This window comes from Clarias gariepinus, chromosome 20 (assembly GCF_024256425.1).
Source record: "Clarias gariepinus isolate MV-2021 ecotype Netherlands chromosome 20, CGAR_prim_01v2, whole genome shotgun sequence".
Taxonomy (NCBI): domain Eukaryota; kingdom Metazoa; phylum Chordata; class Actinopteri; order Siluriformes; family Clariidae; genus Clarias; species Clarias gariepinus.
In genome coordinates, this window is record NC_071119.1 from 1480525 (window position 1) to 1495639 (window position 15115).

The following is a 15115-nucleotide window of genomic DNA, read 5'->3' on the forward strand; positions in this document are numbered from 1 at the left end:
AAATGAAAAGAAACATAGACGGCAGGTTCTGTCGGGTGGCCGGGGGCGGAGCCTCAACGACGCTCTCTCCCCTTTTCTTAGCAATCTCCATATGAGTTAACCCTTTCATGGAGTAAGCTGTATTCATCCCGTGTTTTCCTGCCATCAACTTCTTTATTTATTTAAATATAATTGAGGTAGAAACGCGGAGTTATATGATGACACCCAGATAGAAGAGACGCTTCCAGGCTATCTCTCTTCTGGGACATCATCCTTCCTGAAAAGCTATTACTTCCTTTCAAGCTGTGTAGACTTTTTATCTTCCCTGGAGGGAAAAGCTTTTCAGGCAGCAGGTCAGGTTGGCGCATTGCACACCATGGCAGTTTTGCACGCCTACCAGGCTGACCTGCTGAGAGACTTGAGTACTGGCGGGGCTCTGCAAGGTAAGGCGTATTGGATTTTGCTGGGCCACAGACTTGTCTCTTCGTGCAACAAAGCAGACGGCCTGTGCTATCGGCCGTTTTATGGCTGCTATGGTCTCCGCGGAGAGGCACTTGTGGTTGAATCTCAGGGGCATTAAGGAGAAGGATCGTGTATTCCTCCTCGATGCCCCATCTCGCCTCCAGGCCTACTTGGCGATGTCGTTAACTCGGTCGCCACTAGGTTCATGAGGCGAAGTTATATAACAAGCCTTCGGGAAATTCCTTCCCCGCCTTCCCTGTCGGCCACCCAGTCTCGACCGGGTCTGACTGTTGGGAGGCATGAAACACACAAGGAGAGTGTTTTTGAGCTGGGCACCCCCTCGCAAGATTGGGGTGCGTCACGCAATCCGCCTCAAAAGAGGTCAGACTGGCATATTGTCTTCACAAAGCAGCCCTGAGGTTCATGTGCCCAGGACCGTGGGGGGTGGCCCCCCAATGGGGAGAGGCACGCAGAATTCCTTTTAAAGAATGAAGTGTTCTCCCTGGCACCCCCAGGAGGTTGGTGTTCTTGCTCCGCCACCACTGGTGTTTCGGGCAACTCCAGTCTCCAATAAAATGTTAGTTCTTCGGGTTTTTCCTGCCGGGTTTCAGGATGCTGAACATCTAACATCCCCCCAGTTTAACCAAGCCGCTGAGCTTTGCCCCTTTCTGAGAAACTGGCAGCGTGGAAGCTACTGCCAAGTATATCTCCTTGGGCAATAAGCACTGTATAAAGAAACTACAAGATTCAGTTCTCACATCACCCTCCGCGTTTCAATGGCGTGGTCTCCACTTCCATGAAACCGGAAAGTGCAAGAGGAACGGGGGGCTGCGTCCAATCTTTTAGATTTTGCGGGCTTTACCGCTATCTAAAAATGAATCAATGGAAATATTGCCACAACACAGGAGGTTCCTGAGGTTCGCTTTCGGGGGCGAAGCTTACCAGTATCGGGTCCTTCCATTTGGTCTAGCTTTTTCACCCGCACATACACAAAATACATGGATGTAGTTCTGGCTCTTACGACTCCAGAGCATCTGTATTGAATTACATGACTGGCTGGCCCAGTCTCAGTAGCTAGCGCTTCGACATCAGCATGTCGTTCTAGCTAATCTTTGTTTCCTAGGATTGAGATCCAATGCCATGAAAGCATGCTCTTTCCTGTTTAGAGGACAACATTTTTGGGTGTCACATGGAATTTGAGCGTAAGCGGGCACAGCTGTCTCCCGCTCGTGTCGAATCCATTCTCAACACTGTCAAGGAAATCAAGCTAGACCAGAAAGTGACCATCACTTTCAGAGATCTTAGCTCTCATGGCAGCTGTATCCACGGTGACACCTTTGGACCTTCTGCACATGAGAACATTTCAGTTGTGACTAAGAACCAGGGGATTTTACTCTAGGGCCAATCCCCAATAAGGGCTACGCGCCAGGTGCTTCGTACCCTTCCTATGTGGTTCAGACCCCGGTTTCTGACTCTGGGTCCCACTCTAAGTTCGTCTTGTCGTCGCAGATGCTAACGACAGACGCTTCCCTCATGGGCTGGGGTGCGGTCTTAAATGACCGTCCAGCCCAAGGGAGCTGGAGAGGCCATCTTTTTGCGCGGCACATCAATTGCCTCAAAATCATGGCTCTATTTCAGGCCCTAAAGCACTTCCTCCAGCAGTTGAGACTACCATGTCCTAGTGCGGGTGGACAACACTATGGCAGTCTCATATATTAATCGCCAGGGCGGACTGTGCTCGCGCCGCTAAATAGCTAGCGCACCAGATTCCTGTCCCATAGGGCGATTTACATTCTGGAAAAATTTCATGTAGCGTAGGTGGACCTCTTTGCCTCGCAAGATTAGCAAATGTCCCCTTTACTACTCTCTGACTCTAAGTCAAGCTGGTCTTCCAGCCAGCGTAATTAAGACTATTCTAAGTACTAGGACTGCCTCCCCTCAAATGGAATGTATTTGAAAGTTGGTGCAAGACGAAGCAGGTAGACCCAGTCCACTGCCGAATTGTTTCAGTGCTGGAGTTTCTGCAGAAAAAATTTGTCCTCTGGCTTGTGCCCCTTGTTGAACCACTAGAGTCAGCGCCTCAGGTTTCTGACCCTTTAGATGTTTTTTCTAAATGGTGTTACCTCTCTAAGAGGATCGGACAGCTATTGCCCTCTCCTATGAGACGCGTGGGCTCACTTCGCCTCTAGGAATCAGGGCTCATTCAACCAGGGGAATCGCCTCATCAATTGCATTAGCAAGAGGTATTCCCTTACAGCAAGTATGTGACGCGGAGGGTTGGTCCTCTCCGCACACATTTGCCAACATGCATCCTATTGTTTTGAAGCTCTCTGTCCTCCGCCTTTACAGCTTCGGAGCAGGAGAGACATCACTTACTGTGTTCAGTACGTGCTCTTCAGATTTACGTCCACCGCATTAGCCAGTGGCGTAAGTCAGAGCAGCTTTTACATGTTTTGAAGCCGCAAGCGGTGTGAGAGATGCTATTGCCCTCTCCTTTGAGGTGCGTGGGCTCACTTCGCCTCTAGGAATCAGGTTTCATTCAACCAGGGGAATCACCTCATCAATTGCACTAGCAAGAGGTATTTCCTTGCAGCAAGTCTGGGACGCGGAGGGTTGGTCCTCTCCGCACACATTTTCCAATATGCATCCTATTGTTTTGAAGCCTTCTGTCCTCTGCCTTTACAGCTTCGGAGCAGGAAAGACTTCACTTACTTTGTCCAGTACGTGCTCTTCAGATTTACGTCCACCGCATCAGCTAGTGGTGTAAGTCAAAGCAGCTTTTACATGGTCTGGGGCCGCAACGGGGGGTGGCCCCCACTACACTGGGCTATTGCCCTCTCCTATGAGGCGCGTGGGCTCACTTCGCCTCTAGGAATCAGGGCTCATTCAACCAGGGGGATCGCCTCATCTATTGCACTAGCAGTATTCCCCTGCAGCAAGTGTGTGACACGGAGGGTTGTCCTTTCCGCACACATTTATTACATTTATAGTTTGGATGTTCATGCTACTCCGGGCCCACGGGTCCTCGAGTCAGCTACCCAGACATAGTTCTGAGACCTTCTCGGCCTTGTGCGCACACGCTACACAACCTTGGAGTCCAGACACTTGCAGTGTGGCGGCGTTGGCACTCTCGTTCCCATAGCGTTTTCACGCAGCATCGAGTGTAGCCTTTGAAAGGGAACGTCTCGGGTTACTTTGCTGTAACCCTGTTCCCTAAAAAGGCGGGAACGAGATGCTGCATCCCAATGCCGCACTGCCTATGTGACCGGACGTCCGTTCAGACAAATCAATCTGAGGAATGTTTCCGGTTCACTACTATTTATAACCTGCAGGTGCGTCCTATCAGATGACGTCACCTGACCGAGGTTATAAAAGCCAAAAATTTGGCGTGTTTGGTACACACATGCTTCACAACCGGCAACATGACAAGATGTTCCCATAGCGTTTTCACGCAGCATCTCGTTCCCACCTTTTCAGGGAACAGGGTTACAGCAAAGTAACCCGAGACGATTTCTTTGGTGGATAGGAATTTGGGTAATGGAATAAAGTTGGCAGACTTTAAGAACTATTACTTGAACCTGGCTCTTGTTTAAGGGACTGTAGAACTGCATTCTCCACTTCCAATCAGGTAGTGGCCTCAAGACAGTAAGGTGGAAGGATGGTCTCTATGGAGGTGTGTCCTGAGGGGTGGAGAACTTCTGGGAGAGGGTGTCAGACTTTGCGTTCTTGAAACAGGGGCAATAGAACAGCATGAACTGAAAGGATGAGAAGAACAATGACCAGCATGCTTGATGTGAGTTGAGTCTTTTGGCGGATCTTAAGGTGTCCCTATTAAATCTTTTTCAAATATTATCTTTCATGCAGTTTGTCATGTAGCTTTACGTGAACATAAACTATCTGCAAAGTGGTGACGCTGTCAGTACACAATAAATGAAGTTTCTGTCTCTTAAAAAAATAGTCGGCTCAAATTCGAGTCATTAGCAATTCTAATATTTCTCTGTTATGGATCCACGTCACTATGTAACATATTTGCATAATGTCTGCCCACGTTCTACGTCGCAAACAACTTGCCCACCCACAAACAGTACCGTTTACATGGGAAAATGCGCACCTAAACAAATATTACAATGACGATGCTATCACATCTTACAATTAACGTACCAAACTCTCATTAACATATGACAGTTGAGAAACATTCTGCTCCAGTCGTGCTTGCGAAACAGTTTCTTGTCGATGTTTCACTTCAACCGTTTCATCGTCAGACACCGGCTCGAATTGATACGGTAAAACTGAGGCCACACACAAGTCATTTATGAATTATTTAGAAATGGGGTAAAATTAAATCTATTTATTTTTTTGACCTTGCATACATGTAAACCTGTTTTAAGAGACTCCTTAAGCAATATTAGCAACCTTAAAAATGGCACAATAGGGACACTTTAAGTATTCAAGGTTCTTGTGGTCAGTTCACACTAACTAGTGCCTCCATTCCTTGAGGGTGAGCTTGACTGCCAGTAATTCACGGTCTCCGATGTCATAGGTCGTTGACCTTGAAGTGAACTGAAGGGAGGTGTCTGGAAAGGTAACGATGAGTGCTGTGGTGAATTGGTGCTTGAGTTCAATGAGTGCTTTTTCCAGGGAAAAATCCATTTGAAACAGAGTTTTAGTGGAGGTGAGTGTTGTTAGTGAGGCCGTCACCATACTGTAATTCCTAATGAAATAGTGGTAAAAGTTAGTGAACCCCAGAAAGCATTGAAGTTCTCACCTAGAAAATGGCATTGTTTGGTGTGTGACTGCCTTGACCTTGGTCAGGTCCATTTGGATGTCTGCAGGGGAAGTGAAGTCACAGGGAAACTGGTATTTTTAGCCTTGACATAGAGTTTGTTTTCTATCTAATTGTGAATTAGATCCTATATAAGACATATTTTTAAGCAGATAGTACCAGCAATAACAGAAACTTTGTTGAAAATAATTAACCGTTCACTCAGCAGTGGGTATGCTCCCAAATCCTTATTAGCAGTTATTAAACCTCTAATTAAGAAGCCTGACCTTGTCAACTGTCCAATTACAGGCCGAAATCAAACCTTCCCTTTATCTTTAAGATTCTGGAAAAGATAGTATCACAGCAGCTATGTTCACTTCATACATAGAAATAGCATAAACAAACTATCAGTCAGGATTTAGGCCTCTTCACAGCACAGAGACAGTGCTTGTTAAAGTATTAAATGACCCCATATTGGCCTCTGATCAGGGTTGCGTCACTATGCCTGTGTTACTCGACCTCAGTGCAGCTTTTGACACTATTAATGATAGTATTCTCCTTCACAGATTAAAAAATGTAGTAGGAATTATGGTAAAACCCCTTTTGTGACTCAGATCCTATTTGACTATTTGAATGTAGACCATTCTGCATGTTTTCAAGTGGAGTTTGGTGTTCCATAGGGATCACGTGTAGGCCCACTGCTTTATCCTATTTACATGCTTCCTCTGGGCAACATAATTCATAAGCATGGTAATAGTTTTCATTGTTATGCTGATGACACACAGTTGTACGTCTCAGCAAAATCAGACGAGAAAAAACAGTTTACTACACTTGAGCAATGTGTGCAGGACATAAGAGATTGAATGTTAATTAACTTCCTTTTGCTTAATCCTGATAAGACAGAAGTTCTAGTCATAGGACCACAAGCAGCTAGAAGCAAACTTTCAGATCACACTGTAACTTTAGATGGCCTTTTTGTTCCATCAGTTGAGGTCCAACAGACCAGAGTGTGATTATAAATCTCAGACTTTCATTTGAAGCACATGTAGATAATATTACCAGGATAGCATTCTTTCATCTCAGAAATATTGCTAAGATAAAAAATATATTGTCACTAAATGATGCAGAAAAACTAGTTCAGGCATTTATCACCTCTAGGTTGGACTATTGTAACGGTTTACTGTCTGGCTGTTCAACTACAGTAGGTGGACAAGCGGTATGTTACTTTTACCGTCGCGGCGTATGGCGACAGCATTTGGGTTTGTGCGTTTGCTGGTTTATACCGCTGAGTGGCGCTATATAACTAGAGACTGACGCCTCAGGCCTTAGTTCATTCTCTCTAGGCTTAATGAGCCGCAGCTTGTCTAGAGCCACACGTAGTTGCAGATAAAATCAAGTGAAACATTGTAATTAAACGAATTTGTAATCACAGTAGTAACATTACAGTACAAATTTATAATTAAAATTAAATTGAATATTTTTAGGATCGAATTTAAGCAACATAAACGTTAACAAACTGAGTCTTTAGATTTTACTATGTGTAATTAGAAAAGCTACACGTGTAGCGTCTTGCGTCATCTTATATTTCGTGCTCTTCAAGTTTGTGGTAGATTTATTAACTGAAATAAATTAAACTGAATGACCATAAAAATTAAACACTGTCAGATTAATGTGCAAAAAAAAAATATAGTAATATAAAGTATATAAGCTACATAGCCTTTATAAAAGACTACTTTTATTTAGGTGCGCTCACAATGCCGAAAAAATGTTATGATTTTGTTAAATAAAGAAAGTAAACAGCTGTTCTGTATTGTTTTCAGTGAACTTGAGCGCGTCAGAAAATAAGCCGAAAATAAGCCGTGTAAACTCGCCCCACAGACGTGAAAATTATATACTTATAGAAAGCGAAATATTCAATTAAATTCAATTTTATTTGTATAGCGCTTTTAACAATTGCCATTGTCCCAAAGCAGCTTTACACAATCAAAAGAATTATTTAAGTTTGTATGGAATTTGAATGTGTATGAATCAAAATGGTCAGATAGTCCCTGGTGAGGAAGCCGAGGGTGACAGTGGCAAGGAAAAACTCCCTGAGATAGTATTAGGAAGTAACCTTGAGAGGAACCAGACTCAACAGGGATCCCATCCTCATCTGGGTGAAACAAAGAGCAGGAATTGATCTGCATGTGTTAGTTGGCAGGCAGTTAAGCATAACAGTTGATGTTAATTAATGTTAATATGAAGTCCAGGTAGACTTGTATAAAGTTCCAGTCCTGAACTATCGAACAGTCAAGTCCTCAGAGAAACAGCTGGCAACACCAGTCGAGGCCAGAACTGTCTTCTAGGTAGAGAGAACAATCCCCAGACACGAAATATCAGCTTTTATATAAAATAATGCAAAACAAATTATTAGATTATGTAGTTCTTATGAAAAGTGAATTGTAGGCGCGTCCCCTGGCGCGGAGACGACATTATCACCTTCAGCACAGCCGAAACCGAAGAAATCACTAATTTATCACTGAATTATTAAAATCGTCAGAGTGGTTTGCCTTGCTGTTTTTCCCGAAGCATTCATAATCATTACTCTACTTCTGCCGGTGTGCTCTGGAAAACTTCATATAAAAAAATTATTCTGCATTTATTTTTAGGTGTGCCAGCTGCCACTATTCTTATACGGCTCTTTATCAGAGAAAGTTAATCATTCAGTAAAAATCCTGTAACCTTCTATGTAATACAGTACATATGTATGAATAAATTGTTTAAATGTATGTATCATGAGCTATTGATCAGGGACTTAAGTAAACGACTCAGTTTAGATGTAAGTAAATGCACGTACAAGGAATTTGTTTTAATGACAGAGCTTCCAGAACAAAAAACAAATGACAAGACAAAAACAGCACGACACAAAAAAAAGAAAGATTGACATCAAATGGAGTAGGGTGTGAAATACTTTTAAATAAGTTACATAAATATCTGAACTCTGTGGTATTATACCGTATATTGCACTGTGGTACTGTACACAATATTGCACATATATTTATTGACAGTTAAAATAAAGTTTAACTGTTCACGAGGTAGACTGTTTTTGTGCCTGACTGTCCTAGTGTTTGGTGCTCTAAAGCGTCCACCCGACGGAAAAAGTTCAAATAGAAGGTGGCTTGGGTGTGAGGTGTCCAAAGTGATATTCCGAGCCCTTTTCCTCACTCTGGATGTATACAGTTCATGCAGCGTGGGCAGGGGGGTGCCAATAACAAGCCCCTTTGAACATTCATTCTTTGACTGGTAAGGGTACACTGCTAAGTGACATTATAACTGAGATTAACCTGGATTTACTATTTCTAACTGAAACTTGGCAAATCTCTGATGACTCAATTGAACTTAATTTATTAACTCCTCTGGGATATAGTTATCTGACAAAACCTCGTCTCACTGGCAAAGATGGTGGTCTGGCTGTTGTTTTCAAGGACATCTATAAAATGACCGAAAATGATATTCTTGATGTTTCAGGTTTTGAATGTCATTTAAACTTGCTGGCCCTGCTCCACTCTTGTTTCTGTTGATTTACAGACCCCGTAAATATAACGCATGTGTCCTTTCTGAGTTGACTGAACTTCTCACTCTCGCCTGTACCCAGCATGATAGAATCATAATGCTAGTTGATTTTAACATACATGTTGATTCTGATTGTAATATTGCAAAAGACTTTTTGTCTGTTTTGGATAACTTTGATGTATCTCAGCATATTGATTTCCCCACGCATTCACACTCTCATACACTTGATTTGCTTTGCACTGTTGGTGTTGACAATGTTGGTGCTCAGGGTTATGAATTAGGCATCTCTGACCATAAACTTATTGTTTTTGGTTTTTCTTTGCCTTTGTTAAAACCAAAAACTAAATCTACTATATCTTACCGTAACCTGAAGTCTGTAACCATTGACCATTTCACTGCTGCTATTGCTGTCTCCCCTCTCTTATCTGCACTTAATCTTTTGAGCCCTGATGAGATACTCTCAATCTATAATAATACTCTTTATGATGTTTTGGATGACCTTGCTCCACTAAAAACTAGAACTGCCCCTTCAGCTCACTCCTCTCCCTGGTTCACCCCTGAACTTAGAGTAAAGAAAGCTGAATGTAGGCGTCTAGAACGACTTTATAAAAAAATAATCTCTTGTAGTGCATGCTATTGCTATTGACTCAGTAGTAGAATATAAAGGAGCACTTAACACTGCTCGCTCTACCTATCTCTCTACTGTCATTAATAAAGCCATGTGTAAGCCTAAAGCTCTCTTCTCTGAAATCAACAAACTTGTTAAACCATCATCCGCAGGTGTTAGTGGCTCTGTTGATCTTTGTGAAAGCTTTCAGTCTTTTTTCCTACAGAAAATTTATAACATTTACCCAGCCTTTTCACCATCTCTCCCTCCCCACCTTTCTTCAATTTTGATAAGTCACCCACTTAACGCTTTCCTACCCACAAATACAACTGCAGTTGAACAACTGATTATCAAATCGAACTCTTCCTCTTGCACGCTTGATCCTATTCCAACATACTTACTCAAAAACCTTTTGCCTTCACTCATCCAACCTATTACTCATATTATAAACAGACCTCTTGCCACTGGTTATGTTCCACAAGACCTAAAACTAGCTGCCATCACCCCTGTCCTTAAAAAACCCAGTCTTGATAACACAGTTCTGAACAATTTTAGACCTATATCAAACCTTCCTTTTGTTGCTAAAATACTTGAGAAGGTAATTGCTGCACAACTGCAGTGGAGTCATTAAGTGGTTAATGATCTCCTTCTGGTCTCTGACTCAGGTGCTCACAGTATCCTGGTTCCTCTTGACCTAAGTGCAGCATTTGATACTATTTGCCACTCTGTACTTCTTGCTCGACTATCTGCTATAGGTATCACTAGTACTGCTCTTCAGTGGCTGACTTTATATCTGTCGGATAGACAGCAATTCGTTAGTATAGATAAGAATAGATCTCGCACCGTCACTATTTTCCATGGTGTCCCCCAAGGTTCCGTACTTGGTCCACTTTTATTTCTCATTTATGTACTGCCATTAGGTCAAATCATCAGACGTCGGGGTCTTAGTTTTCATAGTTATGCTGATGATATTCAAATCTATTTTACAGTTCAACCCGATTCACAATTTCGCACCGTTTTTGATGGCCTAATCTGAACTTCATTGACATCTATGATCAATGGAGTCCAGATTAGGCCATCAAAAACAGTGCGAAATTTGGGAGTATTGTTTGACTCTGCGTTATGCTCTGATTCACATATTGGTCAGACTGTTAAAACATGCTTTCATCAGTATCTAAACGTATCCAGTTCAAACTGTATCCAAACGTATCCAGTTCAAACTCTTAATCTTAGTTTATAAGGCCTATCATAGACTTGCATCTCAATATCTTGCAGATTTAGTGCAACCATACACTCCGGTATGGACTCTTAGATCTAGCAGTGACAATTTGCTTGTTGTGCCCAAGTATAAGCTCTCTACAGTGGGTGGTAGGGTCTTTTGTATTATAGGCCCCAAGCTGTGGAATAAGCTGCCCCATAATATTTGGGCTGCCTCCTCTTTTCAGATCTTTAAATCTCAACTTAAAACTCATCTATTCACTACATCTAAATAACTTTTTCTCCTCTTTTCCTCTTCTTTCACAATGTTGCTAGACCTTCTGATGTTACTATCAATGGTTCCTTGCCATTGCTTGCCAGACACTTGCTTGTCTAAATGTCCCCTCTGTTTTTTCTCATGTATCTTGTTTGTCAATTGTCATTGCTTGTATTCTTTTGTAAAAGTGACCTTGGGTTCTTGAAAGGCGCTATAAAAATTAAACATATTATTATTATTATTAATAATAATTCTTTCAGCAGTCCGAACCGTCCTTTGAAGTCTTCTGATGTCTGCTTTCGTAGCTGAGCCAAACCAGACAATTATTGAAGTGCACAGGACGGATTCAATAATGGCTGAGTAGAACTGTGTGAGCAGCTCCTGTGGCAGGTTGAATTTCTTCAGCTGGCGAAGGAAATAGAACCTCTGGTGGGCCTTTTTAACAATGGAGACAATGTGAATGTCCCACTTCAGGTCCTAAGAGATGGTCGTGCACAGGAACTGGAATGACTCCACTGCTGTCACAGTGCTGTTCATGATGGTGAGTGGGGGAAGTGCAGGTAGGTTTCTCCTGAAGTCCAAGATCATCTCCACTGTTATGTTTAGCTCCAGGTTGTTGTGGCTGCTCGACCTGACTTGTTGTAGGCAGACTCGTTACCGTCCTGGATGAGGCCGATGATTGTAGTGTCATCTGCAAATTTCAGGAGCTTGACAGTGGGGTCTGTAGAGGTGCAGTCGTTGGTGTAGAGGGAAAGGAGCAGTGGGGAGAGAACGCATCCCTGAGGGGCTCCAGTATTGGTGGTGTGGCTGTTGGACATGAATTTCCCTAGGCTTACTAGCTGCTGCCTGTCTGTCAGAAAGCTGGTGATCCAGTGACAGATAGTCAACCAGTCTTTCAACCACAGATGACCACAGATGTTAGGGTGACTGGTCTGTAGTCATTAAGTCCTGTGATTTTAGTTTTTTTTTGAATGGGGATGATTGTGGAACGTTTAAAGCACAAAGGCACTTCACATTGTTCCAGTAATCTGTTAAAGATCTGTGTGAAGATGGGAGCCAGCTGGTCAGCACAGGATTTCAGACAGGCTGAGGTCACGCCGCCTGGGCCTGGAGCTTTCCTTCTCTTTTGTTTCAGAAAGATCTGGCGAACATCCTTTTCATAGACTTCATATATCAACGCTGCCTACGCACAAAAACTTTGCTTACGCCAGTTTTCACGCAGTGAAACAGTGAAATTAACGTGAGAATGTGCGTTCTTCCACGCCAACTTCATGTCTGGTGTATGTGTATTTTTTGTGTGTGTTTGTTTTACTTCAATTGGCGACTCCTAGAGGCAATTATGTTAAATTGCACACTACAAAGTATCGCATCAACACATGTGAAAAACATTGCTATTAATTTATAATTGATAAAATGGGTTAATTTACAGTATTTTTCTACCAATTATTTGATTTAGAACATATAAAAGCATTTGCAAATGTATACAACCCTTAGTCTATGGCAACGGCAGTGTTGGCCTTATTAGAGGACATTGTCAGTGGCCGAATTCGAAGGAAACACGTTTTTTAGGGATCACAATGATTTTCACATTCAGATTTCCAAGAGCTATCCTCCTGGAGCTCTGTGCTGAGTTGGGTCCAAATTTGGAAAGAGAGACAGCGAGGAGCCACGCAATACCCGTTCCCTTACAGGTGCTGCCAACGCTTGGTTTCCTGGCAACTGGTTCTTTCCAAAGGGAACTGGCAGACCGCTCAGGGTTAAGCCAGTTGTCTTTGAGCCGTGCAATGCCAGCTGTATGGGACGGGATCATCCGCATGTCTAGCAGGTATATAAGGTTTTCATACCATGCAGTTGACCAGCCAAACATTAAAGCGCAATTTGCAGCGATCGCCGGTTTTCCTAATGTAATCGGAGCGATCGACTGCACACACATTGCTATAAAGGCGCCATCTGAAGATGAATTTGCATACGTGAATCGGAAACATTTCCAAATAATTAATGTGCAAATAATATGTGATGCTTAAATGCGCCTAACAAATATTGTGGCAAGGTGGCCTGGGTCAACTCATGATTCATTCATCCTCACAAACAGCATGGTTGGGATGAGGCTCCAAGGTGGCAGGGTGCGCGATGGGTGGCTTTTTAGTAAAAGATGTATTTAAAGATATTATTCCAGCTAAGTTTTTTTTTTTGTCAAAGGTCATACTGGTGGTGTAGAAAGATGGTCAGGACAGGGGTGTGGTGTGAGACTGGGAGTTTTAAATCTACAATAGAACTCATTCAGGTCATTAAGGTCATCAAAGTTTGGGGATGGCGTCTTGTAGTTAGTAATGGTTTTTAGGCCTTTCCACACTGAAGCAGGATCATTTACAGAAAACTAATTTTCCAGTTTTCAGAGTAGCTTCACTTAGCCGCCCTTGTTAGTGTGTTCCTGGCCTGGTTGTACAAGATTCTGCACTTATCAGTTGTACTCACCGTTGATATGTTGAGTCCTGGTAAATTTAAAGAATTGTTCTGAGAGAGAAAAAGAAAGAGAGAGTTTCAGTTTCCTCAGTTTATGTTCTGCATTTTTAAGTCAGCAGGATAATAGAATTGCTTTTTGATGAAAGTTAGCACTTATAAGAAACCTTAAAGAGCATTTGCAGTTTCTATTACTTTCCTATACTTTCCTAGTTTCATTAAATCTTCATTAAACTTTTCTACTTCTACAATTTTTATCAAAACACACATACACATTATAACACATTAGTGGTACCTACAGACACATGAGGGAATAACAATAATCTCCAATACATAACATTTCATCCCCTTCTAGTCAAAAAGGAACAATATTAACATTAAACACAGTCTTTCCCTCTTTTTTTAACCTCTAGAGTCAGAGAGTAGACTGCTTCTTGCCTCAAACCAGTTCAGGGATTATTCTGGCCAATGTCAGAATAGGCTCACTGTTGTTGTTGTTTGTGTTTCAGTTGCTCCCGGCAAGGGATTGCCACAGCGGACACTTGGACTGCACCTACAAGCTTGGTACAGGACCTGCACTGCATTTAATGGCTGGAGCACTGGCTGGGAATCAAACCCAACACTGAGCCACCAGAGTCCCCAGAACAAGCTCGCTAATGGAACTAATTCCAGGTCACTTCAACAGTTTCTCATTTTTTAAAAAAGATATTACAAAATCTATTATGTCAAACAATCTGGAGGCTTGAGACAGATGAAACCTGTTACTCCTTTGGTGTGGGAAAAATGACATTTGCAGATGTCTACACAGGAGCAAGTATGACACTAGTGTCAGGTGGATGTGCCACTGGAGTTTCTTCTATTTGAAATGACAAGAGTTGATCAGCATGGCATCTCCACTCCTCAGAAGCTCCTCCATCCACAGCATACGATTCTGGACCACTTTGAGCAGTCACCACAGCTGATGTCCATCTCTCCCCTTTCTATAATCTCCCTTTCTCTTTTGGCAGCACTGAATCACCAGCCTTTAACTGTCTCGGCTTGAAACGATCCGCTTACCAAAGGACTTGAGAGCTCTGCAAAGAAGCTGATACAGAAGCTGGAACACTTAGTTTCACTGCAACTAGGAATGTGCACAGCTGATGCCAGAAAACGTGGAATAGGATTCCTTTGTAGTTGAGTAAGAATGATTCAAGCCATCTCTAAAGTGTAGATGTGCCCTACAGGAGGCTTGCAATGCTTGTTTTAGGGACTAAACAAACCTTTCAGTCTTTTCAAGCATTCAATGTTATTTTTGCTTTAATGCTTTTTATTTCACATTAATAATACAGTAGACATTAGCACTTACTTTTCAACTTCTACTATTTCAATTAAAATACACACACACATAAGATATTCTTCAATACATAAAACATTCTAGTCTTAGTGCATAATAATAATAATAATAATAATATCTCGTGACATCACCTTGGGTTTGTTTGGTTACAGACTGAATAATATTTGTTATATATTTTTTGTTTTATTTTTTATAAATTAAGATGGTTGCAGCAGTGAGGAATATAACATTTTAATTTAAAAATCTTTGGTAAACGTGGTAAGATGAATGCATTTCTTTTATTCACATATGATGTATCACCCATGAGTGCCTGTGAGGAACCTTTTTCTTCAGCTCATTAGTGTGCATCTGACTAGCATGGGTAATAATATTCACTTTCAATATATTAAATATTAATTATGTTTTTCTTCATGTAACATGCTCTTAAACATTTTTATGTTTTAGTCAATGAATCACCAAATACTAATTAGGAAACTTTATACACAA

At 42.0% G+C, this 15115-nt stretch overlaps 1 protein-coding gene across 1 annotated transcript in view; it reads right to left on the bottom strand.

The window, feature by feature from the left end:
• Nucleotides 1-15115, bottom strand: part of LOC128508206 (stimulated by retinoic acid gene 6 protein-like) — a 68696-nt gene that overhangs the window by 32094 nt on the left and 21487 nt on the right. The window lies entirely within an intron of this gene.